This window comes from Dermacentor variabilis, chromosome 1, assembly GCF_050947875.1.
Source record: "Dermacentor variabilis isolate Ectoservices chromosome 1, ASM5094787v1, whole genome shotgun sequence".
Taxonomy (NCBI): domain Eukaryota; kingdom Metazoa; phylum Arthropoda; class Arachnida; order Ixodida; family Ixodidae; genus Dermacentor; species Dermacentor variabilis.
In genome coordinates this window covers 201,030,470-201,045,876 of record NC_134568.1, presented here as the reverse complement: position 1 = coordinate 201,045,876, position 15,407 = coordinate 201,030,470, and the positions used below count along the sequence as shown (strand labels likewise).

The window sequence follows — 15,407 nt, the reverse complement described above, 5'->3', positions numbered from 1 at the left end:
CCCCCCCCCCCCCCCCCCCCCCCCCCCCCCATCAGAAGCTCAACCGAGCTCAGGCAGTCACATTAAGAATGATCCAAACTAAATCTTATCCCACACCTTTTGTGCTTAACAAAATTGACCAGGATTTTCCCGCGGAATGTAAAAGTTGTGGACACACTCCGTGTCTATTTGATCATATGTTCAGGCTGTGCCCCAACCAAAGGGCTTCGGATCTCAACAGTGAGGAGGACTGGAGTCGGCGCATATCCAGCGAAGTCCTCCAAGATCAAAAACTCCTGGCCGTCCGGAGAGCTCACGACATCGGGAAAGCCTTTGGCCTACCGGTGCCTACGTGGGCGGAGCCACCGACTTAGCCTGGGGGCTTGTGCCCTCAGACCCTAGTTTCTCTGGACTAAAATTAAGTTCTTGCAATGCCATGCCATGATAACTTTTCGTGTAACGCGCCTCACTCTTGCTGAGCAACCGTTGACGTGGATGCGCGTCTATCGTCTACTTCGTACGTAGTTCCTGTAAGCCACTTCCATTTTTTTTTTCAGAAAAAAAAAAAAGACAAAGCAGCTGCATAGCGACGGGAGTGCTATAGGCTTATGAGCACAGGCAGTCGGTGGCCGTCGGAACGACTCTCCTTTGACTTCGCGATTCTGAGCCTCCGACAAGGCAGCTTGCAGGCGCGAACAAATCGGCTTTTCCGCAGTGTGCCTGATGCGAGCGTTCGCCTCTGGTTGCGACACTTCGTTTCTTCCAGCGAGCGTGCCGAAAAGCGATAAATCTTCGTTTGCCGCCACGAGGCGCGGCAGTCGCGTGAGCGCAATCTTATGCAAAATGCATCGCACAAATATCGGGAGCCGCGCGATTCTCGCAGTGGGCGCTCCGCGACGGCGACACGACGACGGATGCGACGCTTATTTATAATCGGTCGCTTTGAAAAGCGCTCGGCCCGCGTTGGGATGGAGTTCTCGTGCGCAGGCGCCCGCTGATTGCGGCTGCCGAGGATCGCGGAGACGGCGATGCGCAGAGGACGCATGGACAGGCACGCCGGCTTCCGAAGGAAAGGAAAATGTATACATAGCAGTGACTGCGTGGTGGCATTTATTGCCAAGTTTTGACAAAGAACAGCTAAATAAGGGCTCGGCTCTGCTTTAGATTTGTTTCACAACTCTTGAGACTTGACTGCCCGCGAACGTCAGACCTTCTTGTTTTCTTGTTTCTTTTATTTTTTTTACTGTGTAACGGTTCTCTCTTGCGGTTAACAATTCCTCAATGTTTAATCAGTTTCGTTTGGCGATAGGAAGGTGATAGGAAGGAAGGTGAAAAAAGTCTGAGAGCTGTGGGCATTGTCAGTTCTGAGCGGCGGCCGTGAGGAGCCATTCTCTGGTATTCAATTTCCTGTATTGATTTAAGGTGGCTGGGGGATGAATCAATATTTCGCCGTCAAATGTCATATCTATACATAGAAAACAAACAACGTTCACGCGGACAAAAATTATTTGCAGATGTATCGGGCGCGTCCTTTGCGCGTCCGATACATACATTTGCAGATGTGTCGAGCGCGTCCGAGCACTTGAAGAGTTGCTCGCGCCTGGTGATCGTCTGAGAGGACACGGGCTCGAAGCCAACACGTGCTGAACAGATTTTCCGGCGGAGATTTCCTTTTATTCATTTGTAGAATGACATTCCTGTCCGGAGACAGCTCACGAGTGCAGTGAAAATACGTGCTTTTATTTCTTTCTTTTTTTCTCGCAGCCGTAAACGTTCACAGCCCAGCTTGAGCTCTTTCCATGGAAACTTCAGCATGGAATCTTCAGCACCGAAAACAGACACTACTCTAAAACATCATTGCGGAAGAAGCGCGTTATTTTCGGTCATGCTGAAAATGCCTTCAATCTTCGCGAGCTCTCAGAAACAGCTGTTCGCGCGACGATTTCCGGAAGCACTACATATTCAACGTACGACTTTGGCTCTTGCCGTTGCAACTCCGAATGAAAAGGGCAGAGCTTGCCGGTACAGGATGACTTTTTTTTTTTTTCGTCCAAGTTCGCAAGCGCTCCCAACCAGGCGCTGCTGCTTTCGTAGGCTTCCAATACTGGAGTCTTTGTTACGAGGGCTCTAAGGACCGGGCCATTCAGCGCTAAGCGCGCTGGACAGATGCCAGAGCGTACGTCTCGCGGCGTCGTCGTCCCCACGGCCCGCACTGCCAGCACAGACATGCAAACGGCGGCGGCCGAGGAGAAAGGGACATAAGGGCGGCAATTCGATGCAGAACGTATACCGTGCGAGGCGTGCTGTGACCGCTTCGTTTCCTTTGGGCAGCACGCTGCTTGCATAGCAACTTAGAATTGGGCGCCCGGACTCTCTTATATGGAGGGCTAAGGCGCATTGCCATTTTAGAAGTGCTGACGTGGAGCTTGTGGAAACGACATCCAAAGGTGTCGCTTTCGATCTGGCTTCTTTTTCCTGGACCTATCTTATTGCAGTGCTCTTGATTTTATGAAAAGCACGCAGCATCTGGCGGAAAGAAGAGAGCACATATGAGAATTGAACGCGCGCAGTAAAAATTGCACTATTTTTGCGAAGTTGCTGGCAGAGCATCCAGGAAAGATATATACCTAGTCCAGTAACTGAGGCCAACCGGATTCTTTTAATGGTACCGATATTCCTACCCGCGCTTCATTTATTGCCTTACAGAAGTAATCACGGACAGCTGTCGTTTAGAAGTTCGCTCGGTATAGTCCCGCCGGGATCGCGGTATAGCGTGGTAGTGGTTTTAGAACTTGTTTCTTTTTTTTATTTTTTTGACGCCACACTATTGAATTTCTATGGAATGGAGGCGGCTCACATTCACCTCACCAGTTCATATAATGCTAGGTGAAATCGTAAAAGCCGGTTTTATAGCATGAACCAGGCAGTTTCTGCGAACACACATGCATGCAAAACGTCTGATTTATATTAAAAAAACATTTTTTTGGCATTTATTGCGCCGAAAACAATTCTGCGACATTGAAGAACGCTGTAAAAATGGCAGAACTTCATGCTTCGCTGGCAGGTGCGAAATCGGACGACCCTCAGACTGCTATAGTTTTCCCTTCGCAGTATGGATACCGTACACTGTGGGAACACGTGAACACTCCTGTCACAGAAATGACTCTATGCTCGGCCGAAAAACAGACCGCTATAATGCATGCCTGCCGTCGATATCGACAACCACGCATCCTCAGTGGCACTTTTCTGTTTATATTTTTCTCCCGAAAACGTACGTTGCATACCTGCATGTTCCCCATCACCCCGCACGAGCTCGCCATCAGAAGCGCTCTCGCCCTCTTTACCGCTTACGCCAGTTTTCATTCGATAGCCCTTCCGTGTGTTGCGCCAGAAATCGAACGCGGGAGAGCGGGCGCACAATATATACGCACACTGCGTGCTAGTGAGCTTATGTAGTACATTCTCATATGACAGACACATCGCCCTCGGCGCGCTGAGGTGCATAGTTTACCTTCGCGGCGACAGTGCATGGTTGTCCGTTTTCCTGCCTGTGCGGCGGCCGGGGACAGAGGTGCACGAAGGATCAGCCGCGTGTGGGCGCTCTTCCCTCACTGCCTCCCGTCGCAGCGAGGTTGGACGGTGCTGCATGGCCGTAAATCGAAAACTAGATGCGGCCGCCAGAAGCGTCGTCCCTCGATTTATCGCCGCTAACCCACTTTGCTGCCTTCCTGCTCTATTCTCGACCAACTTCTGCCGTCCCTTCTTCCCCGCAGAAGCCCATATTTCTCTTTTTGCACAATGTCCCTTGCCGCTCCGCTACGCCGGTACACGCGTATTATATTTATACGCACGCGATCCACGCTTGTGCGCAGTGGGCTTTAGTGAAGCAGAAGCTTGCCCCGTGTGCCGGACCCCTGCAGGGGGACCCAAGTACTCTCGTTTTCCCGCCTCGCTTACTTCCTTTGCCCCTTGCAGAACACCAGCGTGCCTGTCATTAATGCCGGAATCGTCGTGCGTTTCGCGTGCGCCGGCCCCCTCCGCGAACTTGGGGCGGCGCTCGACCGCCCGCGTGCTTGCCGACCATCTCCGCGCGCGACGGGGTAATGGGCTGCGGACCGGCCGCACACATTAGCCGCCGGTATAGGAAGCGCACAGCAGCTCGCCAAAGCTTGCCCACAGCCCGGACCTTCTCTGTTGCGCTCTTGCGCGTTATTTACAAATCCCTGCATCTCGCGTTTATCCGAGGCCTGCAAAAGTCGCGGTTTCCTCAAGTGTCCGCAAGCACGCACGCGCGAGCGACAAAGGCTTAACTTTCCTGAGGCCTACGGCCACGACGCCCGACTTTGAGGCAATATAGTCTTCAGCTTGCCGCCCGTCTACCTGAAGTTTCCGCTCTTCAGATGAGGACACCCTCCCCCATTCCCTCGAGCGTTTTGGCTTTCTTTACTTGTTTATTCGACCGATCTATTCAATTAGCTTGACTCTTCGGCCGGCATTGTTGCAAGGACATGTAGTTCCAATTGCGCTGTACACGTGGAATTTCCATTTCGTTTCGAACGAAAGCAGCAACGAGATGTTCGAGCTGCGCGCTGCAGACTAGCGTACATCCAAAACAATTGTAATTAAGCGAAACAGCTGAAAGAGCACCAAGTGATGAAGACGATTCTCGGCGGATATTTTTGGTGCACCTAACAATATTTTCAATCCTGAAGTGCTTGATTCGCGTTTTTGCATGACTGCGCAGCAAAATGACATTGAGTTACGCTTTCCACATCACACGCTGCTTCTGTGTCCAGAAAGGCAGCGCGAAGGTGCACGCGAAGGTGAGGAAATAAAAACGGAGCGAGCGCCGAGCTAGTATACTGCAGGCGCGTGAACGGCCTGTATATCTTACTTCATCAGCAGCCTTCGAGAGAGCATTTTCCTATAGTGTCACTACGAGGGGCGTATTCTAATTCACGAATGTTTTCCGTACTTCAAGAATGAATTATGTGCTGATATGCATTTTTGTTGCTATCCCACCCGCATTTGAGTGATCCAAGCAAGAAAAAAGTTCACAGGAAGATGGAGGCTCGAAGTTATCAACAGTGGCCGAACAACCTGCTAGCTGCCAAGGAAAGCTGCCCCGAAGACGACCAGTCCCGTTGTCGAAGCGCAGGCTCCATTGACATTCCTTGTTGGATCACCACACTCGAGGAGTACTGCTGAACTAAGAGACGATTCCATGATGTACGCGCGACACGTGCTGCGAGTTGAATGATTGGTATTATACACACCTCTGTAACCCGCCGCGCATAACAGCAGTAACGATGGTGGTTAGCTAACAGTTACTCGAGCCAAAGGTGGAGCTTCCTTCCTAAGTATACTTACAGTGATTGTATCTTCCGTTTGGGAGCACAGTAACTTTGTATCTTAAACGCAGAAAAAACAAAACTGCGAAGAAGAAAAAATTATCGCTTGGCGTGTTATGGTATTTAAGCGCAGATATAGTAATTAATTAAAACAGTATATATATATATATATATATATATATATATATATATATATATATATATATATATATATATATATATATATATATATATATAATGTTTTTTAGGCAACACATTATTTGTGACAGGAGAAGTCAACATGCAGCAGCAGAAAAACTGCTAATACACTTTTTTTTCTATTAAAGTTCACAAATTTTTAGGTGGTGAGTTTAGCGCACATGTTGCATTTGTATTCAACCGACTGTACCGTCTAGACTCTTCGCTCTGCCTATGCATCCCACCATGCAGGGCTCCGCCGACGCGATGCTGCCCTGCTTTATCGGCTATGGTTAGGAGTAGCCTTTAGGAGATATTTTGACTTCCCTATTCGGATGGCTGACAACGCTGGGTGTGAAACATTTTTGAGAACCCCAAATATGCAATCCACACTCACTTTAGGGCGATCCGCCAGACTCCGCACCAAGCCTGTGTGACCATCGAGTGACTCCCGACGAAACAACACTTTTGTTCCGCATCAGAACCGACTCCGCGTGATCCCCGGCTTGGTTATTCAAGACTGGACGATGCGCTTCTCCGCTCTGTGCTTTTTGTGATTAAACCGACGACATCGAACATTTCATTTGGATATGCCCGCAGTTCGACACAGAAAGAAAAGCGATGGTCGACACCCTGCAAAAGAACAGTCTTTCGCACACGATTCATGAAGACCTCGTTTTCCCCGGAAGGCCCGCGGAAATCAGTAAAATAGTGCAACGACTGCTGATTGCCTTCACGTGTGACATGGGGCTCTTCGACACCTGGTGACACACCCCCGATCTCAACTCACAGGAGGCTCAGGCTGAACATTTGTCGGCTATGTATGCCAGGCTGACCCCGCCTGCTGCAACACCACCACCACCACCTGCTGTGGTTGCGAGGAGACACGTGAGCGCGTTTTGTGCGACTGTCCTCGGTTTTCCTGAGAGTGTTGGCCAGCGCCACAACTCACGTTAGTGGTGCAGGCCAACACTTCCAGGGTTAACTCTAGCAGGCATACATAAATGCCCAAGAAAGTGGACGGGAAAACGGCGCCGCGGTAGCTCGAATGGTAAGAGCATCGCGCTCGTAATGCGAAGACGTAGGTGTCGTTAGACACTAATCTTACCTCCAGATTTAAATAAATGCCAAGACACCCGAGCCCAGGAGCCTGTTACCATTACTTAAGGTAATATAGCGGCGGTTACCTTTAAGTGTGAAAACCTGCATCCGTGTTTAGACTGTACGCGGGCGTATTTCTAGAAAATGGTGCTAGTTTGAGGACTCATACTAAATGGACACGGCTTCAGCACTCGCTGCCTTCCGTTACGGCGAGCGCGGAAAATTCGATGCCTGAAATGTTAATTAGTGAATATTAGTTAAATAACTTGTTGGCAATTATCACACGCTTCCTTATACTAGTTGTGGTGAACGCACGTTGCTGAATGTGAATACCCTTTTTTATTATATTTACTACCATTTGCAAAAGTAATTGCTTAAATGTATTCGCTGAGACGCGCTATATATAACTCGTCTTCCGCTTCGCACTCGTGCACTGAGCTCCCTTCCATCTGCACAAATCTCCCCACTTAGGTGCGCACACAACTTAGCATCACCTGCATATTAAGCAGCCGTCATCGGCACCGTGCCGGTGCTTGACCAAGCCCTCCGCCCGGAGATTAGGGGTGTTTGCACGCCAGTAGCGCGTCGAAGAAAGTCGGCCCGCTCCCGAGTGCAAACGCCGAGAAGTTGGGGGGGGGGGGGGGGGGGATTGACACGGCAGCGGCTGTTGCGTGCCAAAATATCATGCAAACAAACGGGCCTTTGCCGAGGGATTCGGCGCCGTGACACGATCAGGTAATGTATTCCCCGCGTGCACTTTTAGCGGGCATCGCATCCCACGTTTTGGGCCCATTTACGAGGGCAAAGGCGAAGTTGCGTCTTAGCAGGAACAATGCAGGCTGAGCGCTCTGTTCGAGAACTCGGTGAACGCGCCAGCTCACTCGTTCGAGAATAAGGGGCCCCGACACTCACCTGCAGCCTCGCTCCGTCTGTTGGAGAGACATAGAGACCCTGGAAGTTGGCTCGAGTATAACGCGAGAAGTAAACGAAAAAAAAAAAAAAAAATACACCGGTACGAAACCAAGTTCGCATTGTGCAACGTTTCGCGTGTCGAGTGTCGCGAGAGGAAAATGTAAACGAAACGAGGCGGATTCGAAAATGCACGTGTTTGGGCCCAGAGTCTGCGAAAAAATAAAAGAGAGAGAGAAAAAAATAAACAAGAAAAACGAGAAAAAGAAAGAAAAAGCAGAAAGGTAAAAAACAAAAACGGCTATGGATGAGCTGCAGAGTACGGTGCCCAAAATACCGGGGAATTGGTGGAACGCTTCGGGCTGCGCCATCGACTGCTGCACACACTCGCGCTCCGCAGAGAAAGTTCACGCACGTTGCCCCAAATCTTGTTACCTGCTGCCCTGCGCAGTTCTCAAACTGAACCCAGGTGACTCGATTAAATCAACTTCCATCCATGCTACGCCTTCCATTCGAGGTACGTATAAGCTGACGGCAGTCAAGTGCGTTGACTATCGTAAAAAATCGAAGCTCTTGTCGCTCTGCGTTCATCTTCGAAGAGTTTGTCATACAGTCCTTGTGGCCAGCGCCCGATATTAGCAGTGACGAAAACGCAAGCACTTATTTCTGCAATCCCCCCCCCCCTTCCTTTTCTCCAGTTATCAGCAAGTCATTAGGTGTATTCATCAAACAAAGCAACCGCTAATCAAATGCAGTTGCGTTCACAGTGCTTGACCTATTATTCAACTGCTGCAACGCATCACAGCCTAGAATAACTTCTTTATCGTGTCTGTTTGTGGCATACACAGTGCGACATTAAAGATTATTTCCTGCACAAAAACGCAAATAGCCGTACTATGAATCTTTCCGTCTGGCGAAATTCAGAAGTTTAAAGCTGCGGATTACCGTCATACTGTATCGCTGATGTACGGCAACGCGACAGGGCTAGAATCCTCTAATAAGGCCAATATAGGTCCTGTTTGTGTCGGTCTTGGGAATTTTTTTCAGGCCATAGCACCCATGCCTTCACAGTTCCTCATATTGTTGTTGGTGATAAAGATTTTTAACGTCGTGGACACAAGAGATAAATTTTGAAATACACGCAATCAGTATAACGTCTTCAATTTAAGCACTCAGAAATCTTGTACTCGGGGTGGATAGTAGCCTTTAATAGTTTGGGATCGCTATTTCTAAGTTTGCCTCATAGGAGGCCCACAGCGCGGTTTGGAGCCAGCTCTTATCACATGCGTTGAAAGACACGGAAAATGCGAAGGTTGTGGGATATCGTTCCCCACCTGCGGCAAATGGTTTCTTTTTCATCCACTTTCATTTCCATTAATTAACAGTTTCTCTATTTCGTTTATTAAGCACAAGTAATTTCCCCTATGTTGTCCTTGGTGTCAGTGTTTGTTGGCTTATTATGATAAGGAAAATACGTTGTACATCCATTTAGCTCATTTACCGGCACAGAGCTCACGGAATGAAACGCGTCAATCTGTGGCTAACTAATGCGCGTGCTTTTGTTTCCACCGGCTGCAGTTCGTGTTACATGGACTCAATTTTGCCGCGTACACTTAGAACGCAGTCCACGTCACCTTTGGTGACCAGATTCCTGGCTACATGACATAATACTGTCGAGTACTTTGCACATATGCAGAGTTCTGCTAAAAGCTCCCTGTCGCGTTTCATTCCATGTGCACTGTACCTTTAGTCCACATTTATTGCATACAGTCGGAACGATAAGACAAAAATGTGCTCCTCTTCAGATATCCTTTGTTTACAGCCGCATGCGACCTCTTCACTGCAGGGGAAAGCAGTCAGGTGGATCAGCATTCCCGCCACAAAGGCGGAGGCGCGCGCACAGGACGGGTGCAGTCAGCGCAGCTGGAGGTCAGGAAGAGGTGGTTTAATTCTCGCCTCCAAAGCAAAGCTAGCATTCAAGTACACGCACGCACGCACGCACAAACAAACAAACAAACAAACAAACAAACAAACAAACAAACGCGCGCACGCACAGAGAAACAAAGACAGAAAGAAGTATCGGAGCTGGTTCCGCGGCGGGGAAGTCGAAAGTCTTGCTAGTGGGAAAATCACTTTAGCCTGTCTGTATTCGTCTGTATCCCGGCAGGCGAGCTCCGTGGGTAGGAAGCGCTGCACGGCTGATGGTGCCGCAGTCGGTCTGTTTCGAAGGCGTTTTGGAAGCGCGCCGCCATATGCTGTTACTCGCTTTCCGTTTCAACTTTTCTGACGTTGGCCTCGGCGAGACGGAACAAGAAAACAAATAAATGACGTAAAAGATAACGCAAAACGAAACAGAGGGCGCGCAGTACGTGACCTCAACGACGACAGCACTGTAATAAAGCGAGGAGGTTTTCAAACCATGCCGATTTCTCGCTTATCGTGCGCCACGGTCCGCGGCGTGGTAAGCTTTCTTTCTTTCGGGGAATATCTCTCGGAAGCATTTTAGGGGGGGGGGGGGGGGGGCAATTGTGTCGCCTGCGGGGCTTCGCGCGCACTTCAGACGCGCGCTTGGTGCAATAGGAGCGCCATAACAGAGCAGACCGCGCAAGGCTGCGGAAGACCTGCCTCGCTGAAGCGCGCGCTTTGCGCCGCATGATGGGCGGGAAGAGCGTGCATTTCGATATCGCCTCCACCGGGACGATTGTGGTGGTCGCGAAGAGCGAGACGAATGCAGCGTCGCCATTGTATGTCCACTCTGCAGATTAGAATGACGGACAGCCGGATTTTGGGCAATCATTCACCGACGGGCCCGCACAACAAACGCGCTTCCAAAGCAATCTTGACAGATGGGCCTCTTTAGGGCAGGCGTACGCCAATGGCGCGAGATGCGAGCGTCTCTGCACGGTTCTTTCACGCCAGCACGACCACCGAAACGCTGTAGCGGGCGGTGCGCACCGGACGAATGAGCGCCACAGTGACGTGGGAAAGGACGTGGTCGGTTCGTGGAACCACATTCATGCCGTTGTAAAGTTAGCCATGTACTATAATTGGTGTAGTTGCCAAACCTTTATTTTGCCGGCCATTCCTTTATCAGTATTTTTTTTTTTGTCTAATGCGCGCGTGCATGCGTGGATAAGCGTGCGTATAGGAGCGTTTTTTTTTCCCCCTGCGTTATGAATTACCTCTCACGCCAGAAAGGCGGCATCGCATGCACACGGATTACACTTGCTTGTTTCCCAGCTTCACATCGGGTAATATGTACTTACATATTTGCGTGCATCTCTTTTGTATCATTTACGATTTCTCGAAACGCCATATATATATATATATATATATATATATATATATATATATATATATATATATATATATATATATATATATATATATATATATATATATATATATATATATATATATCCTAATAAAATGGTTAGCACGCCGCCAAAGCAGCAGTGCTCACGGCAAGAGAAAGGTGTAGTGGCATACGGCAACGCGTGTTTAAAGTTAACGTTGAAGAGCAATACTCTCGACAACGTGGCAACCGTAAGTGTTCCGAAAAGAACACAAATTCAGAAAACACACCGCTGGATAAATAGAGACGCGCTTTACAGTGCGTCGTTTTAGGCACCTGCTCTCAGTTTGTATAAAGTTATCGATCAATCACCGCGTTACAACGCTCGCAGGCTGCACCATAGATGAGTATGCATACCTCTAAATTTTCCGTTGTTTCGTCACCGCACTAGTTCTCTGCAGAAGCTCAATTCTATTAATGTGGGATGTGCTGTATCATCGCATTGGCTGAAGTGAAATAGGAAACTCTGCAAGTATGTGACCAATTAGTAGAAGAAAACAGTTATACTTGTTATGCGCGGTCCACGGCACGTACATATGCCCACACGCGCCACACAACGGAAAAAGACAGCACTTGAAATACGCGTGCCTCCTGTTATTCTCACTGCCCTCATTAGCGAAGTTTCTCGCGCGAGAGAACTCTTGAGGCTTACTTTCGATGCCATTCTTTTCGATTTTATTCCCGGCTGTCGTCTGGGTGGCTTCATTAATTTTTCTCTTGATCGTTTCGGCACGCGTCCGCCACGCGCTCTGCGAAGATACCAAGTAGATATAGAGGGCACTCCGCAGAGAGAGAAAAATGGAGGCTGGCGAAGATACAAGGCCTTCCTCCCACTACAGCGGACGCGAAGCTCTTCGTCTTCTGGGGCAACAAGCTGGCGACGGCCAGGCAAGAAAGGGGCGCGCCAGCTCGGCAATTGTTGGCGCGCGTGCCACCGACAACTGTGTCGCTCGGTTGTGTTGTCGCCCGTGTAGCTGTGGCTCGGTTCGCTGATGCCTGCTGTGCTAGTGAAGCTCGTGACAGGACGGCAATGCCGTACGCGGCGATGACAACTGCTGCGATCAGACTGAGATTCCCTTCTTCGCAGTAAGCACACTCTTTGGCCGTTCAGAGGCTTCTTATTCCGGACCGTTATGACGGAGTTTTATTTTCTGCTATGGCATTTTGCCCTATAGAAGGCGCGTCCACTTGGCAAGGATTTTCGACAGGAGAGAATGCTGCTGCTGAAGCAGATGTTGTTGGTTGGGTTCCTAGCCGTGGCAAATGCGACATCGTGCCAGAAAGCGCAAATATAGACCATTCATCACAATCGGCCAGCTAACTAGTTTTGGGCTAAAGGATAGCTTCGGACGAGGGAGCTTAGTGACTTTGGCGCTCCGCTGCTGAGCACTAAGTCGCAGGTACCCTTTCCAGTTGTACAGCGTTCTGATGGTGGCACATCGCAAAAGCACTCTTTTGCTCAAGTTTCGGCGCACATTAAAGAACATGCTAATTGTCTTCTCAGCTCCGCTCCGATGATCGCACATAATCGTCTGCAGAACATATCGCGAAAAAAAAAAAATGTGAGAGAAGGAAAGCGAGAAAGTATTGAGACATGCGGGGTCTTGCAGTCGGTCAAGGTATGCATCGGTTTTATTACTTCCAAATAGTCTCGTTTTTACATCTATTTTCTGTCCTGTTTTGCACAACACGTAAGAGCAACTGGGTGCAATTGTTATTCCGATAAATGAAGGTTCTCCGCAGCGGACTATGCCGGCAAGCGTTCTGGATAGCTTCTCTACCGCACTTTAACTTGGAGAGGACTCGCCATACGGCATCTCACATCGATATCATCGGAAGGCAAAACTCGGCTCTGCTCAAATAGGTCAGCACAGCGCTGCTCGTCCATTATACTATGGGTGAACAGCGCCACCAACGTGCCTAAGCCAATCCGGCGCCAGGAAACCGGCCTGCGCAGGCGCTGTTTTGCGGCGCGGGTACGAAATCGCACACCCCTGTCCTGCACCGCGGGTCGCGCGAGTCGGCTAGCGCTTATGCCGGAAGCCACCACCGAATCCTGCCGGTCGCGGTTCACGACGCTGATGAGGAAAAGCCAGCGTCTCCACCTGCGTTGCTCACAAAGCGCAAAGCACTTCCGCGGCCGGTGTGCGCAAACCACATCGCGCGCTCGCCACGGTCAGCGGCTTATCGCCGCTTTATCGGAACAGCGCAGCTGGGCAACGAACCTTCCTTCTTCTTAATCACCCTTGGTTTGTCCTGCGCGTCCCTATACAGCGCGAAAAGGAGCAGCCTTTGTACGGGTCCCATGCGTCGGGCGGCTGTCCACGCGATGCCCGTAAGCCATTTGTGCTGTAACTGTACACGGCATGCCCGGGACTTTCGAAGCCTTGCGGCTCTCGTTTTTGACTCGTCCAGACCGGTGCCAAGGATTGCAGCTCGGGTGCAGGAGCACCCAGCCGGCTGGCGCCCCATACACAGATTGACAAAGGAAACACTGACGAAGACTTGATGCACAATATACCTATAGCACAGACATGTGAGGTGTAGAGTGGGGAGAGTGATCTTACGCTGACGCGCATATGCTAACTCCGCCGGCTCTCATAAAAGTAGTGCCTGTCATAATTACCTTAAAGACTTTTGTGGTGATAAGGCCCGATTCACTAGAGAAACGGATATATATATATATATATATATATATGCAGAGAGAGAGAGATAATGTAAAGGAAAAGCATAGAGGTTGCCTCACACGGGGAGAGTACGAGGGGGAGTGAAATAAAAGGATAAATTTGTGTGCTTGCGCTGGACGATTCCCAGTATTTTTTTTTTACAGCCGGATATTGAAGTCTGTCGCTTTCTGGTACTGCAGAAGAGCTCGGGTGGCTTTTCGAGCCGATGAGCTGTGAGGCCAGGCTCACAGGACCCAAGCTTCTCGTACGTGAAATCGCTTTGGGATTAGCTGGCGCGCCTGCGCCCAATGACAAGCGATGCGAGAGCCAAAGCAGCGGCGAATCTTGAGTGTGCCGCATTTCTGAGTGACAGCGAAGCCTTTACACTTGTAGGGAGCTTTGTGAATCCAGGCCCAGAATTAACGAAACTACTCGTTCGTAAGAAATAACCGTCATATGGCCTGCGCCATCGTTAGATCTGGCTAACGGCCATTTCTTCCAAAGGCTCTTACAGGCACTGTTATATATATATATATATATATATATATATATATATATATATATATATATATATATATATATACATACAGTAAAAAGGCAGTAACTATACTCCGTCTGGTAACTGTGCGTTACTGATTTTTTTTATAACCTCTCGGTAGCACGAGAACCGCATAATGAATGCTTCATCGGCACATTATTAAGCGCGTAGTTTATTCAGTGTGTAATGATTTATGAACCCCGAGCTCCCCAAGCTGCGACTGAAGAATCGCCAGCCGACGGCGCTCATCGCGGCGCAGATGGTCCACTAGCTAACTCGTAGACCACGACGCAGTTGCGCTGTCAGTGAGTGCCGGAGCAAAGAATCTTGCCCTCAGATCTGTTGCCACTTACCGCCACCATCTCGGAGCGTTTCGCTCCCTACCAACTTTAAAGTGACTCCGGGGCGAATTTACCTAAAGTATAATTAATTAGCCATTGGTGTATACGTTGGTCAAGTGATGTATTAAACTGTACAAAGGCCCCTTTATCCCTGAACTATTACGTATAGGAGCACATAAATAAACACGTCTGAATGTTAATTTTTTCGCGCGCGCGAGAGAAATAAGCTTTAATTATATGCTGGAGATGTTAGTTGGAGATATGCGAGATACAGTCGCTTTGCTCTTAACTATAGCACGCTGCGATATGGATAAACCCCACGAGAGCGATTTTGTGTGCGACGGCTTGGAGCGACGAAACAGCTGGGCCGTCGCTTGAACAGATTGCTCGGTCTTGTCACTCGATCGCTCGGTTCTGGAAATCTAGAATTCGTCACTCGTCGCCCGGAAGTGCCACGAGTGACTTAGCCAATAGTGCAAAGCCAGAACTGGATGTACATCACTCAAGTAATACCGATTGTCGCATGGAACCAGCAAACGATTGAATTTTTATACGTGCAAGGATAAGAACCTACTGCAAGACCTTCATAAATATATTATGCTGCTTTTTACAGTAAAACACACATACTTAAATTAATAAGGCACGCGTCGCGCCAGTTACGAGGCTTACTTGTTGCCCTCATACCGGGGACACCAAGGATACGTTGCTAGAAGTCGTCGCTCGCATGGGGTACAACTTGTAGGCGACGAGCGAACTCGACAGCCATCTCCATCGCGACGCTTGTCACGGTCGCGCGCAAGATCGCTTGCATGGGGTTTATGCTATATACAGGTCAGAAGCCGTTATGCTCAATAAGGCGTAAGGTACTTCGTACGCTTCCGTCAGGTATTTTGAATACTTATATTTATCGATCTTAAGCAATCTTACTTCCTCTTAGGGACATTTATAACGGCAGAGCAGATGCGAGCCAATCGCGGTGTCGGACATATT

General features: G+C 49.3%; 1 protein-coding gene across 3 annotated transcripts in view; it reads right to left on the bottom strand.

The window, feature by feature from the left end:
• Positions 1-15,407, bottom strand: part of LOC142590902 (uncharacterized) — a 237,413-nt gene that overhangs the window by 199,207 nt on the left and 22,799 nt on the right. The gene's annotated exons all lie outside the window — the stretch shown is intronic.